Raw genomic sequence first — 17,729 nt, forward strand, 5'->3', positions numbered from 1 at the left:
GGTCAAAGAAGGGATTGTGCTGGGGCACAAGATTTCAGAGAAGGGGATTGAGGTGGATAAGGCCAAAATCGATGTTATGGTTGGTTTGCCCCCACCAAAGACAGTGAAAGACATCCGAAGTTTTCTTGGTCATGCTGGGTTTTACAGGAGATTCATAAAGGACTTCTCCATGATCACTAGACCATTGACCAGGCTGCTGTGCAAAGAAGCCACCTTCAGCTTTGATGTGGAGTGTCTAGAAGCCTTCAAGAAGCTGAAAGGTGAACTCATCAGTGCTCCAATTGTCCAGCCACCTAATTGGGATCTCCCCTTTGAGATCATGTGTGATGCTAGTGATTATGCTGTGGGAGCTGTTTTGGGGCAGAAGAAAGATGGCAAGACCCATGTGATCTACTACGCGAGCCAAACCCTGAATGATGCTCAGATGAGATATGCCACAACAGAGAAGGAGATGCTAGCCATTGTCTTTGCCTTTGAGAAGTTCAGAAGCTACTTGGTGGGATCTAAAGTCATTGTCTACACAGATCATGCTGCGTTGAGACACCTTTTGGCGAAGAAGGATGCAAAGCCCAGGCTCTTGAGATGGATTCTTTTGCTGCAAGAGTTTGATTTAGAGATCAAGGACAAGCCAGGAGTTGAGAATGGTGTAGCTGATCACTTGTCCAGGCTGAGAGTGGAGTGTGGCATTCCCATTGATGAAGGACTCCCTGAGGAACAGATCATGGCTATTGGAGCAGTGATAGCAGTTTGTGAGACTGGAAGGAAGCTTGAAGAAGTCAAGGCAACAGAAGAGAAAGAACCTTGGTATGCTGATTTGGTGAATTACCTAGCCACAGGAAAAGAGCCTTTGAATCTTGTGGGTTATGCCAAGAAGAAGTTCTACAAGGATGTGAAGAGATACTACTGGGATGAGCCCTACCTCTACATTCTCTGCAAAGATCAACTTTATAGGAGAGTGGTTGCTAATGAGGAGATTGATGGGATCCTTACACAGTGTCATGGATCATCTTATGGAGGCCACTTTGCTACCTTCAAGACTGTTGCTAAGGTGTTACAAGCTGGATTCTGGTGGCCACACATGTTCAAGGACACACAAGACTTTGTTTCAAGGTGTGATTCATGCCAAAGGAGGGGAAACATCACCAAGAGGAATGAGATGCCTCAGAATCCAATCCTTGAAGTTGAAGTGTTTGATGTGTGGGGTATTGACTTCATGGGGCCATTTCCATCATCACATGGCAACAAGTACATCCTGGTAGCTGTTGATTATGTCTCAAAATGGGTGGAAGCTATTGCAAGTCCCACCAATGATGCAAGAGTGGTAATCAAGATGTTCAAGAGCACCATCTTTCCAAGGTTCGGAGTTCCAAGAGTTGTAATCAGTGATGGAGGGTCTCATTTCATCAACAAACTGCTTGAGGGACTTCTCAGGAAGAACGGTGTTAAGCACAAGGTTGCAACTCCTTACCATCCTCAAACAAGTGGTCAAGTTGAGATTTCTAACAGAGAGATCAAGTCCATTCTGGAGAAGATTGTGGGGATTACAAGGAAGGATTGGTCAGTTAAGCTTGATGATGCGCTTTGGGCTTACAGGACAGCTTACAAGACACCTCTGGGGACCACACCTTTCAACCTATTGTACGGGAAAGCTTGCCATCTACCAGTGGAGCTTGAGTACAAGGCACTTTGGGCAGTAAAGTTGCTGAACTTTGACATCAAGAGTGCCAAGGAGAAAAGGCTTTTTCAGCTACATGAGCTTGATGAGATAAGAATGGATGCCTTCGAAAACTCAAGGATCTACAAGGAGAAGACTAAATCTTTCCATGACAAGAATATCCTAAAGAGAGAGTTTAAAGAAGGAGATCAAGTTCTTCTCTACAACTCAAGACTGAAGTTGTTTCCAGGAAAGCTTAAGTCAAGGTGGTCCGGCCCTTTCAAGGTCAAAGAGGTTAAGCCATATGGAGCAATAGTTTTGTGGAGTACTGATGGAAGAGACTTCACAGTCAATGGGCAAAGGGTTAAGCTCTACATGGCTGATGCACCTGAGGAAGATGGAGTTTCAACTCCACTGTCTGATCCTACCCCAGCCTAGTCCAAAAGGAGGCAAAGTCAAGCTAGAGACTTAAAACAAGCTCACTTGGGAAGAAGTCCCATGCGTATCCTTGTACATATTGCATTGGTATTTTCATTTTCATCATATTTCATAAAAAAAAAGAAGGGAAAGTGTTGAAGTAGTGTTCAGGTGGTTCATCGATCCGGTCAAGGCAAGGACTCGAGCGTGGGAGTGAGGTTCCGCAGCGACGCCACGAGGTCGCTCCAGCTGGGAGCGACGTGATCAGAGCGACTGGTCCAAGTCGCTCGCATATTCGGGGTCCGGAGCTCGAGAGTCGCTCTGGGAGCGACGTCTCGCAGCGACCACGTGAGGTCGCTCGCGTTTTCTGTCGCTGGGAGCGACGTGATCAGAGCGACTCGGCTAAGTCGCTCGCGTTTTCTGTCTCCGAGGCTCAAAAAACGCTCTGAGAGCGACGTCTCGCAGCGACCACGTGAGGTCGCTCGCGTTTTCTGTCGCTGGGAGCGACGTGATCAGAGCGACTCGGCTAAGTTGCTCGCGTTTTCTGTCTCCGAGGCTCGAAAAACGCTCTCCGAGCGACATCTCGCGTTTTCTGTCGCTAGGAGCGACGTGACGCAGCGACCACATGAGGTCGCTCGCGTTTTCTGTCGCTAGGAGCGACGTGACGCAGCGACCACGTGAGGTCGCTCGCGTTTACTGCGACACGGAGCGACCTATCAGAGCGACCACTCCAGGTCGCTCCCGAGCCGGTCCAGGTAAGTCCCTCTTCGATTTTGTCCGGTTTAATTCGAGTTAACCAGCCTTAAACCTAACCGGACGACCCTAGGCCTACCCATACCCACGACCTTCATCTCTTTCACTCTCCCTTCCTCTCACAAACACTCATACTCTCTCAAACAAACCCACACCAAAAATCTCCTAACTTTCTCAATTCTCACCCAAATCTCCTAGTTCTTGTTTCTAAATCTAAGCTTTCGCCCCAACAGTCTATTCCTCACCACCCATTCCCCATTTCCTTCCATCCAAAGCAAGGTATTGTGTTTTTAAATTCAAATTCGTAGGTCCATGAACCCTAGAATTTGAAAATCGAAATTTGGTCATTTTCTTGCTTGATTGTGGTAAAATAGACTAGGAAAAGCTTATATATCAAGTTGGGTTGTTGAATTGATGGTGGAACTGAGCTTAATTTGAACTTTGGCAAAATTAGGGTTCATGGATTTGGGGCTTTTCGAAATTGATCCTAATTGAGTGTGTTAGTGGGTGAGTTAGTATGTTAAGGTGTTGAAAGGTTTGATTAGAGAACCCTCTCATTCTAGAATTACTTTGATTATTGAATTTTACTTGTCTTGTAATTTTCACATGATAAAAAGATTGAGAATTGTGATTTTTACGTTGCTTCTTGAAGTTTACATTTGCAAAGTCAATCGACTTATCCCTTTCCAAGTTTTGTATTTCTCAGGTACAATGGTTAGGAAAACTAAAGGAAAGTCGGATGCTGAGAGGCAAGAACCTGAAAGTCAAGAGTCTTCGTTGAGAGGAAAGGCTTTAGCCTCGGAACGAGCTGGTTCTGGGACACAAAGGACTTCTCGACAGAAAACCGTGGCTGCAAAGAAGGCAAAGGAGCAAGAGAAGAGGGCAGGAAAGAGTATAGCAGTTGCCACAGATGAGGAGAGTGGCGATGAAAGTGCAGATGAGCAGGCTCCTACAAAGAGGGCCAAGATGTCCAAGGGGAAAGAGGTTGCTGAGGATAGAGACAGGGCGAAAACTCCATCTGAGGAAGAGCTGTATCACCATTTGTTGAATGGGGTAACTTGGACTCCGACCAGATTCGCTGACCTTGATTTGCTGAAGGAGGTGGGTCTCGATTCTGATATTGAGGCAATGCTGGGGCACCTGAAGATGCCCAAACTCCTCACCATGGCCTACCCCACCTACCGGGATGTCTCCTGTCAGTTCTTGTCTTCCCTTGAGGTCACTTACCATGACGATCCGCACGTGAGGCAAGGATGGGGAAAAATAAAGTTCAAGGTCAATGGGAGAGAGTACAACATGAACTTCAAAGACATTGGGAGAGTCATGGGTTTCCAAGACTTGGCAGACTACTCCCTTCCCAAGTGTGAAAACCTCCCCACTCAGCTTTGGAAGTTAATCACTGGAAACAAGCACTCTACCGGGGCTGACAAGAACTCACATATCCGGCACCCGTCTGTACGCTACCTCCATAGGATGCTCATCCATGCATTCTACCCACGGAAGCAAGCTGGTAGTGTCACCGAGGAAGACATGCGACTGCTCTGCCCGGCTATCCGCCCCTACGCCCCACCTGGAACGTTGCCCCTTCCAAGCAACGACATATATGCTTCCTTCGGGATGGTCAGCTTCTTCGTGAATCGTCTCGAGCACTATAGAGACTGGGCATGTTACACAACTGATTTGCAACCAAAGGTTGGGATAGGCGGGATGATCACACCACTGCTCCAATTTCTGAATGTTCCCCTGGGAAAAGACGCAGCAGGGCCTAAGTTCATCGATGGCACTTACTTGAGGATTGCCACCTATTTCAGTGGGATGTATGGGAAGGACTACGTCTACCACTACTACTTGCAGGGCAAGCCGGTCGAAGTGGTTCTTCCAAACCAGAGACTGGCGAGCTTAGAGAGACCTGGAGCTATCAGCTTCAACTTATCCCAAGAAGACTTTCTTGGAGAACACGGGTCTCTCGGTCCCATTGCTGCACAAAGGAAAAGGAGTGTTCCGACGAGACACGACTTCACAGAACCTCCTAGGGAAGAATCTGTACCCATCTATGGACCTCCATGCTACTACTTCAAGCCACATGATGAAGTCCTTCCCCCTGGTGCGCTTCGTGATGCTCATGACCACATTAGCCGACTTCAGCGATGGAACAAGGCACAAGACAGAACAATCGAAAAGCTGAAGGACAAGCGCAAGGCGCTGAGCAAGACGGTGAAGAAGCAAACAAAGACTTTAGCCAAGTTCATGAAGAAGGTGACCGATGTTTTGACCAGAGGAGGAATAGCTGGATGTAGCTCAGCGGACTTCGCCTTCGCGAACACATCAGTCCCCCAGCCCCCACCTCAGCCCCCTGATCTTGGTTTCCCACTCACTGATAGACAGCTCCAGCGACAATGGAGGAACCCACCCACTCAGCCTTCCGCCTCTGGAAACAAGTCTCCATCTCTAGCCTCTTCAGAAAGTGAAGCTGAGATTGAAGAAGTTCAGAGCCAACAATGGTATGGAGACTACACCTCAGGACATGGAGGTTACTACACCACGTTTCCACCAGACGACGATGATGTTGGGGCATCTGCCCCCACTTACTATCCTTGAAGGTACTTCTCTACTTTCCCCTGTATATACCATTTCGTTTTTGGATATTAGTCTTCTCTTTTTGGGTATCTCCCTCTCCTTGACAACACAGAGACTGTGTCATTTAAGTTTGGGGGAGGTACCAAGTATTTGATCATGTTTGCTTTGATGTTGTTTCATTGAGTCATGCATTGCATATCTATTTGCATATAAAAAAAATCATTTAGTTTGCATCATTTGCATTTCTAGGAGAGTCTAGAGCATATAGGTTGCATTCACTTGCATTGGGAGCAATGATTTTAAATGCCTTGTAAAGAACACTACTTTGCACCTGAGTAGCTTATGCACCTCTCAAAAGGACTTGTATGCTTCGAGCCTTGAAAACTCTTCCTGAAACTTGTTGATTGCTGAAACTCAGTCTTTGAAGCCAACTACAACCTTATTTGAACTGAACGAACTTAATGCATCTTGCTCATGGTCCCTTGTGTACTGAATCATGGATATACACACTTGAGTTGTCACATCCTTTATGCCAATCTTTTTTGACAACCTCTAGTGGTAGACCTCTCCCCAAAATCCCTTCCTCTGTTTAAGCCTTCATTGATTGATGAGTGAGGCCTTTTTCGGAAAGTCTTACATGCACATAATGTTGAGAGTATCGGGAACGACAATGCTTGATCTTCATTCTTGCTAGATTAGGCACATTATTGTCTAGCCATAGGATGGGGGTGAGTGTTGTGAAGTTTGATTTGGGAGTATGAGAAAGTTGAAGGAAAAGAGTGAACTCTTGTGTTTAATTGACTAGTCTTTATGAGATAAGTAGAGAAACTTCTAGCTCGATTTGTGAAAAGTTTTGGCCCCCAAACAAAAAAAAAAAAAAAAGAGAAAAAGAAAGAAAAAGGAAGAAAAGAATAAAAAAAAGATAAAAAGAAAGAAAAGGGGGCTAGTAAAGTTGTTTAGAGATAAGATTTGTTTAGAAGTTAAGAAATTTCTTTATAGATTTCAAAGAAAAAGAGTTTTATGTGCAAAGTGTTCTTGAGATCTTTTGGTGAGAGATGGGAGTTGGGTTTGACATTATGAAGTGATTGTGTAACTTGTATGTTTGGGAAAAGGGTATAACAATGGAGATTGAGCATTGTATGCATGAGTTGGTCCCTTTCTTAGATATATTATGTGCAATGTCAAGGCTACTTGTTTTGAGAGTAAACCACTTTAAAAGATCATGGATTTTGAACCTCTTGACCCACTTGAATAAAAGTCTTCCCTTACTCAACCAAATGATTTGGACCAATTGACCATTTACAAGAATTCACTTGATGTTTTATGCTTAATGAATGTGAGAGTTGGTTGATTTGAATGTGTGGATGCTTGATGATGAGTATAACGGCAAAAAGAGTTGAGATAGGCCTAGAGAAACTAGAGTGTAATAAGAGAGTATGCTCATGTTAGATTAGAAGTTGAATCGAGTGCTAGTTGTGTTTCTTTTGGCTATGAGCTCCCACCTTCAAACCTCTCTCCCTATGAGTTCTAGAAAGTTCACTTGTGGACAAGTAAAAGAACAAGTTTGGGGGAGTTGATATCTTGCATATTTTCATTGTCTTATCCATTCACCCATGTGCATTTTGATCATATAGACTAGGATTTAGCCATGTTTAGGTTGCATTTTGCATACATGAGTCCCTATCAGGTATTGGAGTACCACATGGAGTTCTTGGAGACATTTGGGTGCATTTGGAGCTCAAAAGAGGTGATAAAGGTGATCATTGGACGAGCAGTGCATGGGAGCGACCTCACCGGAGCAACACCGTGAAGTCGCTGTGACACCCTTTTAGAGCGACTTGACCGGAGCGACACAGCGAGGTTGCTCGCGTCTCTATCACCCGGAGCGACGCGGCCTGGAGCGACACAGCGAGGTCGCTCGCGTCTCCATCACCCGGAGCGATGTGACCGGAGCGACACAGCGAGGTCGCTCGCGAAGAGCGACCCAGAGCGATGTCTCGCAGCGACCCCTCCAGGTCGCTCCCGAAGCCTGGAGCGACCTCCCGGAGCGACTACTGGAGGTCGTTGCGCGCCTTCTGTTTGCTCGAATTCATTTCTACTCAAGGGCCTTTTGGTCATTTCATTATGCACGTTTTTACTTCTGAAAACCTATGTTTTAAGTACTTTTGGCAGCCACCAGACATATTATCTTTGTTTTAAGAAAAAACCTTTGGAAAGTTCATATCTTGAATCATCTTTGTTCATCTAGTTATTGCAATTCTGTGTTTTCCAATTCGTTGTTGTATCCCTCTGTATGATTAATCTGAAATCCAAAATGGGTTTAAGAGGAATCATGAAGAGTAGTGAGTAATCACCATTTGAATTCATGGGTTAGGAAGATTAAGGGTGATTAGGTTAGAGCTAGGATGTTTTAGAGTAGATCATTCCAAAACCTTGCTAGTAGAGTAATCATAATGCATCTTCTGAGTTAGCTTCTCAAAAGTTGATCTTTAGGCATTTCCCACCCAAAAGGTGTTCGATGAAATTCCTGAAACAACTCTTCTAAGCTTTTAGCATATTTTGCCAAAGACATTTGTTGTTAGAAGTGCTAAGATAGCCTTAGACCTGTTAGTAATGATTGCTTCCATATTATTCAACCGAAGACATTTTTTGTTTGAAATGTGTTAGTAAATGAACATTCATCTAGACATAGAGTTTGTTTAGAATCGTGTCTAAGCTTAAGGTTTATAGTTTGATTGTTCGTTTGCCATCCTTAGTTCGAAACTTGATCACCCAAGGTCTAATTCCTATGCCCATGAGTTCTCATTTCCTTAGTTAAGAAAGTCAACTCATTTACCGTTTTTATTATTCTGAAACTGCATTAGTAATAATCATTAGTTTAGAAAACCTTTAAAATCATCGGTTGCACTTAGATTAAGTAAGTACTTGCATTCTCAGTGCTTGAAATCCCTTAGAATTGGTTCGACAATTATTTATACTACAACATTTGTCTTAGGAGCCTTGAAAACTCCTAGTATCAGAAATACTACCGACTTCATTTACGTGTTTGTTTTTAAATAATACATATACTAGATTTTTATCCGCGCTTTCAAAGCGTAGATTTTATCCCTTTTATATATTTATTTTATAATCTATAAATTTCAAAACAAAAAAATTCTTATAAAATTGAACTTGATTGTTTGAAAGGACTGAAATAACTATTATATAAATATTCTAATAAAAATTTACGTCTTTCATTAAAAATATTCCAATAATTAATAAAATTTTAAATTATATGGAGGAAAACTAAAATCTAGTAATCATGTTTTAAAATTTTGTTCATATTAACAAAATATTTGATGTTAAAAAAAAAAACCAAATATTTGAAATTTCCCGAATGGCCCAATGGAAAAAGATGTGGAATACAACAAATATTATACTCAGCCCAAATGGCCCAAAGGAAATAGATTTGACCGACGAATATATTTGGTCTACGACCATCCATTTTAAAAAAAAAACTGAAAAGGAAATAAAAAAGTTTTTGTCTTGATGCTTCTTTCTAAAACGACGATTTCAATGGCGATTCGATGCTGTTGAAATTAAAAATCCATGGTGGTAAAGACCAAAACAATTGCTTGAAGAGGTGACTACTGAGGGTTGCAAATCAAAGAAAACTGATTAATCTGATTTGGAAACAAAGTCAAACCGACGCTTCAAAACTTGGTAGATCCACCGGAGATCTCACCTATTCCGATATCTTTAAGTCATATTCTCTAACTTTTTCTTTTAGATTTTATAGATTCTTTACCCAACTCTAACATCGATCAAGATCTAATAAAAAAAATCTTAACTGTTTTGCATGTCAAATCTGAAGGCATCAATGAGAAGAAAGATGAGTTTGAGATGGTTGTCGATTTTGTCTTTTCAGATCTCTTTCTCATTAGAAGCTTTCGATGTTTGGATTTTCATGTTAGAAGCCATAGGTTTCTTTGAGGCAGTGTTTTTGGCGGTAGTGGTTCCAACAAGAAGAGGGGCTTCGCTATTTATAATATGTATAAGGTTAAAGGGAGAGATGCATAGGTTATTGGGTAAACTTGGGGCGTACTCCAAATCGTATCATACTATATTTTCTAAACTATAAAATCGATACCGTCCCCTATATATATTAATCCTGTAGTATTGCAACACGTTCAGAATATTCATCAATCTAAAGAGAGTAAACAATGTGATTTTGTATTTTGAGATTTTAGAAGCTTGGTTTACGAGTTAATTAAAGACTCTGGGTATTGAGACTTTAGTGCTTAAATCATTCACAAGAATTTATTAAATAATTTATAAGGGCTTGCAAATTTCAATTGTTATTTAGGGTCTGTAGAGTCGAAGCTTAGTTTAAGTACTAGTCAAGAGAGAGGAAATAGTGATAGTGGTTGCTAGAGAATTGTATTGTCAACAAACAAAGATCAACGTCAAGAACATTGTTTCATATTATCATTATTTTCAAAAGGTGGACAGAACATAAGATGGTTCATGATTTAGAGAAGTGTGCATAACTATTGTGTTGTATGACATTGCTGAAAAAACATGAATACACAGGAAATGATTTACAACTCTTGTTCATAGCATTAAATTGAGAAATAACAAGATTTTGAGGGGTGTGGAGGGGTAGTGAAGACCAAAAGGAGGAATTTTGGACCTTAGGTAACTATATATAATGATATCACTGGAATTTGTGTTGATAGATTGGATCAAAGAGCTAAAAGCCAAGCATGTCCCTGGAGCTTTTCTAAAAGAGCTAAATGCTGAACATGTCCCTTGAGCTATCCTAGAACAGTTTAACATTGAGGTAACAAAACTCAAATTCTTCTTTTTACTCTGTGCAATTCTTTGCACTCACCATTAGTTTTTCTTTTGTTTCTCATCAGAGCATTCTGGAGCAGTAGTCATCAAGAGTTAGCTTCCCTTATGCAGCTTCACCTGTTTTATCCATTCCCCCATCCTTAATTTGTTCCTCCTTCAAGTGTTTAATATTCAGCAAATTCAAAATGATCATCACATATGCCAAGAAATACACCATTTGGTATGATCTGTCTTTCAGTTTATTTATGTATTCTTCAATTGATTAATTGTGTTTGCAAGAAGGAACTATCTATAATGATTAATAAACCTATTAATGTGAGGGTTTATAAAACCAATCATATGAATATACTAAACAGTTTTGTACATAAACCATTTATAATAGTTTATAAAAATATTTTATGAACCATTATTTATTAATTTTTATAAAGTCATCTATAAAGTTTATAAAACTATTTATAAGGGTTTATAAAATCATTTATAAGAATTTACAAATCATTTATAAGATTTTATATATCTATTATAAGGGTTTATAAAAATATTATAAGAGTTTAAAAATCTTCATAACACAATTAATAAGAGTTAATAAATCATTTAGAAGAATTTACAAATCCTTACAAAACAAATTATAAGTAAATCTTTATAAAGATGTTTATAAGTGTTTATATGTTATTTGTAAATAATTTATAATTATTTATGAATCATTGATAAGAAATAAAAAAATGATTTATAATGGTTTATAAAAACATTTACAAGAGATTATGTACCATTAATAGGTAGTAATAATTGTTTTATATAGGTTTATAAAATAAATAATAAGAGTTTATAAAATTTGTAAGAGTTTATAATCTTTATAAATAATTTATAAAAGTTTATAAATCTATTTATAAGATTTTATAAATAAATTTATAAGGGTTTATAGATATATCTATAAGAGTTTAAAAATCCTCACAAAATCATTTATAAGAGTATATAAAATCATTAATAATTGTTTTATAAGGGGTTAAAAAGGATATATAAGGATTTATAAAATCACTTAAAAAGATTTACAAAAATCATAATTCTAACCAAAAGCATCATGTATGTGTTTAAATTTTAAAGCTTAGAAAAGTGTATAAATTATTTTCTAAAGTTTAAAGTTTAGAAATTATTTAATAAAGTTTTATAAATCAATTATAAAGTGTGTAAATCTGTTTTAAGGACTTCTAAAGTCTTACAAATCATTTATAAAATTTTAAAACTAATTTATAAGAGTTTATAAGTTGATTTTAAGTATTTTTTTGTCAACTGATTTATAAGTGTTTATGAATATTGATAGGATAAATATCCAGTTTACTTAATTGCTAGGCAGAATGAATATAAGGAACTAAAAAATGATTTATAAACGTTTATAAACTGATTTATAATGGTTTATAAGTTGATTTTTCTATAATCGCTCAAAAAACAGTCAACACAAAAACGCTTTACAAAACATATAATTTTTCATTGCATTTAAACACAACCCTTTATACGACCGTGAGGTGAAATAATTATAATTCCATTATCACTGTTATCATTTAAATGGTTAACAATGGTTAACAGGTAAGCACTTTCTACTAGTGCAAGCCAATCTGAGCACCAACCAGCGTGAAGTACCATTTACAAGTGCATTTATAGACTTCTCAAGAGCTTCTAAAAGAACATATAAACTGCAATCACAAAACAAATTCTAGTTCTTGAAACCCCTCAGAAAGAATAATTCACTTACAAAAGAAGCTAAAAAATAGTGTTTGAATTATATGGTATACATTATCAAAGGTTTATTTTGATTGTCCACATAGCTTCGATGGTGTTTTCTCAATGCACTTCTAGTGTTCTTCAACTCATATACGGTCCCAAAGCATCCTATTCACACACTGTTTTAGAATATCAAAAAGCATGATCTTTTACAAATCACCAAAGGTCCTAAAATCATGTTAAATGCAACTGCAAGAGTAAATATACAGAGATCTAGTTGCAATTAGCCCTGAAACTACGAGATATTCACCAAATTAACAAACTTTTCCCATTTCGTTTCTTATTAAGGAACATCAATGGATATACCAAAGCAAGAAACACATACTAAACGAAGAATCCATAAGCAACCCAAAGATAAAAGACTCTCACATTGAGACAACTACCTAAAACACAAAACATGAAGTGACTAAGTATTATACTCCCTCCGTTTCATTAAGATAGAAGTTTTATAAAAAAAATTGTTTCACAAAGATAGATTTTTTATGTTTTCTACACAAAATTACAAATTTCAATAAAATTAATTGGATTTATCGAAACACTATTGATTAAAAAGCATTGGAATTTGATAATTTCAAAAAACGATGCAAATTAATGTGTTTTCTTAATATGTGTGAAAACACCAAAACATCTATTTTTTAAGAAACAGAGGGAATAACATTATTTTATAAGTCATTATAAATGTAAAAATTGTAATATATACCTCAAAAATATTACTACTTCCAAGAATAGGCTTTGTGTACTATAAACTTCATCTCGGGGTTCTATCATGTTTGACACAATCAATGGTGATCTTTGTGTTTCTATTTGCAACATAAAGCATGAAGTTAAAAAGATATGTGCATTTTTACTCACATAATTGTTTAGTTGAATTATATTTAATCCAAAATATATATATCAAATAAGATTGAGAAAGGGAGAAGAAAGAAAAAACAAAGAAAAAAAAAGATGAAGAAAACAAAAGGAAAGAGGAATATCAAATGGATGAGATATGCTTAGGGGTAAGAAATGTAATATTACATAAAATATATAAAATACTCTAGCTTAATTTTTTTTTATGTGTATACACTTAATTTCATTTGTGTATGTGCATGTGCTCTAATTTCTCTAATTTATATATTTTTACTACATTTTTATTTATACTTTATATCTTGCTTGTTTTTGTTTTCCAAACTGATATTTAATTTTATTTTTATAATGTATTAATCATAGGTTTTGGTCTGAATTTTTTTTTAAAAAATTTCATAATTCTTTCTAGTGTAAGATGGTTAAAAAGGTAAAAATAGTTAAATGCATTATTTTTGTTTTGTCGGTCTGATTTGGATGAAACATGAGAAATTGTGTAAATAATTTTTTTCACATTTCTATTCTTATGAATTATCTCTATTATTTTTGAAATTTATGTCATTTGTAGATTATATTATGTATTGCACTAAATTATTTGTTAATAAAAGGAATGTTGTCAACATTTTGGTTGGATTTAAAAAGAAATATTGATTTAAAAAGTTTTCTGGACTATTACATGTTTTATTAATAAATTTGGTTTATGTAAAATAAAATAACAATTTCAGAAAAAAATCAAAAAATTATTAAAACTTGTGCTTAGGTGTCGAGTTTTTAGATAATTTATTGAAGAAGTGGTAACATAAAAATACTGTAAATTCTAATATATAGTCCTTCTGTTTGGAAAATATCCATATTATTGAAAAATCAAATAGATATATTTTTTTACACTTTTAGTGTGCTACTTAATGGTCAATTATAAACTTTAAAAATAAAATTATTTGTTATTGAAATTATATTGGTTAAAAAAACTGTTGAGAATAACTAATTACAAAAGATAATGCATTAATAATTAAATTTAACATATTTTCTGAATAATTTTGAAAATTCTAAAACTTATTTTTTCAGATATATATATATATATATATATATACTTATTTGCTAAACGGAAGCAATAATATACATTATGCTATACCTTATATATTATTACATTTATTTATTTTTCGCAACTAGTTTTCTTTTCATATTTAACGAAAAGAAAAACTAAAATTGCTTTGACATAATCTGGCTAAATTGGTCGTAACAAAAGTATAACTGTAGTATTAAAAACCAGCTAAAATTTAAAGCCACGAACTGTCAAATCACAGATATTTAAAAAAAAAAAATCCAAACATAATGCATATTTTGAAACAAAGAAAACTGAATTGATACCGAAAAAAAAATTGAACTGAAACATAAACCGTAACATCCCCTGCATATTATTTGATAAGCATTACAATTTTTTTGTGTAGTCACGTGTCATCACTAGGATGATTCTTAGAATCATTAGAAAAATATGTTGGTCCATAATTATATAATAAGATTTTTATTAAACTAACAATAAATTCATCATTAATATATTTTATTATTTACTTAAATAAAATTAACGGAATTGCCTAATGTGACTAAAGTATATATGACAATTAATGATTTTGAAGAATAAATATTTGATAAAAATTAATGTATCTTCTATTATATTTGTTTAATTTTAAACTATTAAATAAATTAAACAACTACAATAAGTCAATAACCATATAATAAAAATTTAGATTTTTCTATATATGTTATATTTTGAATTTTTAAAAACGACCATAAATTACTAAAGCTGTTAAAAGTCTTACATTCAAATTTTGTGATCCATGGTTTAAATTTTTTGTTATGTCAAAATACAAATGATTACAAAATTATATAAGTAAAAAGTCTAATTTAATTAATTATTAAGATTAATATATATATATATATATATATCGTTTTAAATTAAACTATAAACCATATACAATACATAATATTCTAGTTTCAAAATATACTTTGAACAATGTTTTTGATAAAATTTTTGAACGAACATGGACAACTTATTTTTTTAAAAAAAATTATAAGTTACTAAAATTATTAATCTCACAGTAAAAATTTATCGGTAATTTAAATTTTTTTTCTATGAAAGATACAAATGATCAAAAAAACTATATGAGTAGAAATCATCATTTAATAGACACTAATATTAAAAATATACTAAAATATACTATGTATGTTAGTATCATTTAAATTTAATAACATATCCTATCAAATATAAAAAAAATATTTTTTAGATTAATAAAATTGATTTATATGTTTGCACCAATTTAATTATATATTTATTAGTTACTGAATTTTAATTATTCAATATATATTTATTATTTCATAATATATAAAAATATTTAATACATAAAATGTTTTTTATATATAATATTTATCCCGCGGATCTTAACCTAGTATGTTAAGAAAACATAAACCATAACACGAAAATTTAGCTTTCTGTTACAAAATAAATATTTAGCTTTCTATTAAATAAATAAAAACTGAAGTTAATAATAGACAACCAAAAACCAAAATTGGACTTTATATTTAAAGCTAATGAAAATATAACTGATATCTCGCTCTATATAAATTGGCTTTTCTAATCTTTCTACAACGTAACAAACAAAAAATAAAAATCCAAAGTAGTAAAATCATGTTGAAAAAAGAGTTACTGTTCCTGACAAGTTTGATTGTACTCTGCGTGTTTATAAGCAGCATTGATGCGAAAACAAAGTCTATTCATTATCCAGGTGAAGATTGTGATCCGAGATTTCCCACCGCCGAATGCAGAGAAAGATGCTTGAAGAGCGACAGATGCAGAGGGGGGACCGATTCAATACCTCCGTTGAAGCAGTTTCTTCAAAAAATTCTCAAAGAGTAATGTAAACAAACTATGATTACTAAAACAAAAGTGTTTTTAAAATAATTTGTCAGTAATTTTGTTTGTTCAGATTAGTTCCCTTTTTTAACGTCTAAACAAACGTATCAGGGCTTGGCTAAAAACAAAAAAGAAAACAAAAGTATTAGGGGTGGGGTGTCAATCAGCCTGGCCAAGTCAGGCCCGGCCCGGACTGGCCCAAAACCGACAACGCCATTGTTATTTGAGTCCGGCGCCCGAGCCGCATAATTTATAAGCTAAGATTTTAAAGCCCGATCCGGCCTTAAAACTGTAGGCTTTTTGAACTTTAAACAAAAAATTAAGTAAATTAAAATTTAAAAGTGAAATAAATTTAATTCCAAAATTAAATAATCTTCCATGTGTTTTCCAAAATTAAAATAAATGTTTTACATAATAAACCAAATAAACAGTAATAACAAATAGAAAAAAAACATTCAACTCTAATCAACAAAAAATGTAGGATTAAGATCAGAATATTTTTCACGACCCCCACATTCATGCCATCATCAAAAACTACATATAAAATATAAAACATCAAATTTTTGACATAAATATTAATAGAAAAATAAATTTTTATAAGTATTAATGAATTACCTAGATCGTAAATCATTCTAACCAAGTATGTGTCTACAAATTAGTGTTTCAACATGTCTGGTTAGGAGAAGACTTCAATATTTGTTTAAGACATGGGCCCTAATACTAAATGTAGACTTTGACACCACTGTAGTTATCATTTGTTTAAGACATGAACATCAATTTTATATTTGTTTAAGACATGAGCAACAATGCTAAATCTATAATATAATGAGTTGCATCTTTCCTGAGATGACACGTTAACATCTTGGTGGATCCCACTTTTAAAAAATATGGAAAAAGTGTCAAGTCTGTGGCACGAATCCGGGTTATTGAGATATAAACACCAACATTTATACCACTAAATTAAAGGATACTTTGTACATTGATGGCCGAAACTAATATATATCTATGAAGGTCGGAAACCTTTATTTCTTCGGTTTTTTCTGTGGGTCGGGCCTACAAGTGTATTATGAGTTTCATTTTTAAATGAGGTTCATCACGTTATATGAGAAAACAACAATTATAGTTTTTCCATATTGTAAACTGTCTTCGTTTAACATGAGTTAGGGTTCTTTTCATCATTGTCTTAGACAAGTCTGAGTTACAGAGTTGCGCTGTGTGTCTGTTCGTAATCTATTTTTTCACCGGTGAACTCTTCATCTCCCCATCTTAAATCGCTTGATCTTAATTGTTCCTGATTTGTAGCCTTTCTGTAAACCCTATATATTTATATATGATTCTCATCTTTGATGAACCCAATCTGTATCTCCACAAAACTCATTGATTCCTCCTAGCTTTAACGATCTTCTAGAAAATTTGTCTCTCTGCCTTTCCAGTTCCTCAAACCGGCGTTCCCGGCATCCGTCAATCAACCTTTGAGTCTCTCCATGTTGGTCGTAGTAGTCAGAGCATAGCCTCTAACCTCCTCGCTTATGGGATTCCCTTAGCTTCAAGAAAGACAGTGAGTTTCCTTGATGAAAAGGTAAGTTAATCTTCGATTTATTACACTTATTTAATATAATTGTTTTTAATTGATTTTTTGATTTTTTGTTAAATAATATTATTTACAGATTCCGTGATTCTTGGGTTTATTCCCACTGGACGTGCTAACCATTACATGCCATCTTTGAAAGCCGGTTCCATTGTGAAAGTCGATCGTTTTGAGGTTTCTAGGTGCTCAAGCATGTACAAGATAATTGATCATTCATTCCTCATCCGTTTCATCTCACCAACTATTATTGATGAAGTCATCACGGGTGCTCCTGATATCAATCTCCAAGCATAATTAGACTGTTTGACAATTTCCAAGTGATTGCGAACACAAACCTAGAACTTCCATGTATATTATCATATTGCATCTGGGTTTATAAT

General features: G+C 35.3%; 1 long non-coding RNA gene across 5 annotated transcripts; it reads left to right on the forward strand.

Annotated features, from left to right (window-relative positions):
• The first annotated feature begins 8,505 nt into the window (after positions 1 to 8,505).
• Positions 8,506 to 16,900, forward strand: LOC106446279. Of its 5 annotated transcripts, none has more exons than XR_007328535.1 (3): positions 8,873 to 10,223; positions 10,303 to 10,457; positions 15,634 to 16,900. It is a non-coding gene; the product is annotated as an uncharacterized LOC106446279 (long non-coding RNA). The 5 variants fall into 5 exon arrangements; XR_007328536.1 differs by lacking the exon at positions 15,634 to 16,900 and adding an exon at positions 15,599 to 15,617; XR_007328534.1 differs by lacking the exon at positions 15,634 to 16,900 and adding an exon at positions 11,816 to 12,049.
• The last annotated feature ends 829 nt before the right edge of the window (positions 16,901 to 17,729 follow it).

The sequence above is a fragment of the Brassica napus genome, chromosome C9 (genome assembly GCF_020379485.1).
Source record: "Brassica napus cultivar Da-Ae chromosome C9, Da-Ae, whole genome shotgun sequence".
Lineage (NCBI taxonomy): Eukaryota > Viridiplantae > Streptophyta > Magnoliopsida > Brassicales > Brassicaceae > Brassica > Brassica napus.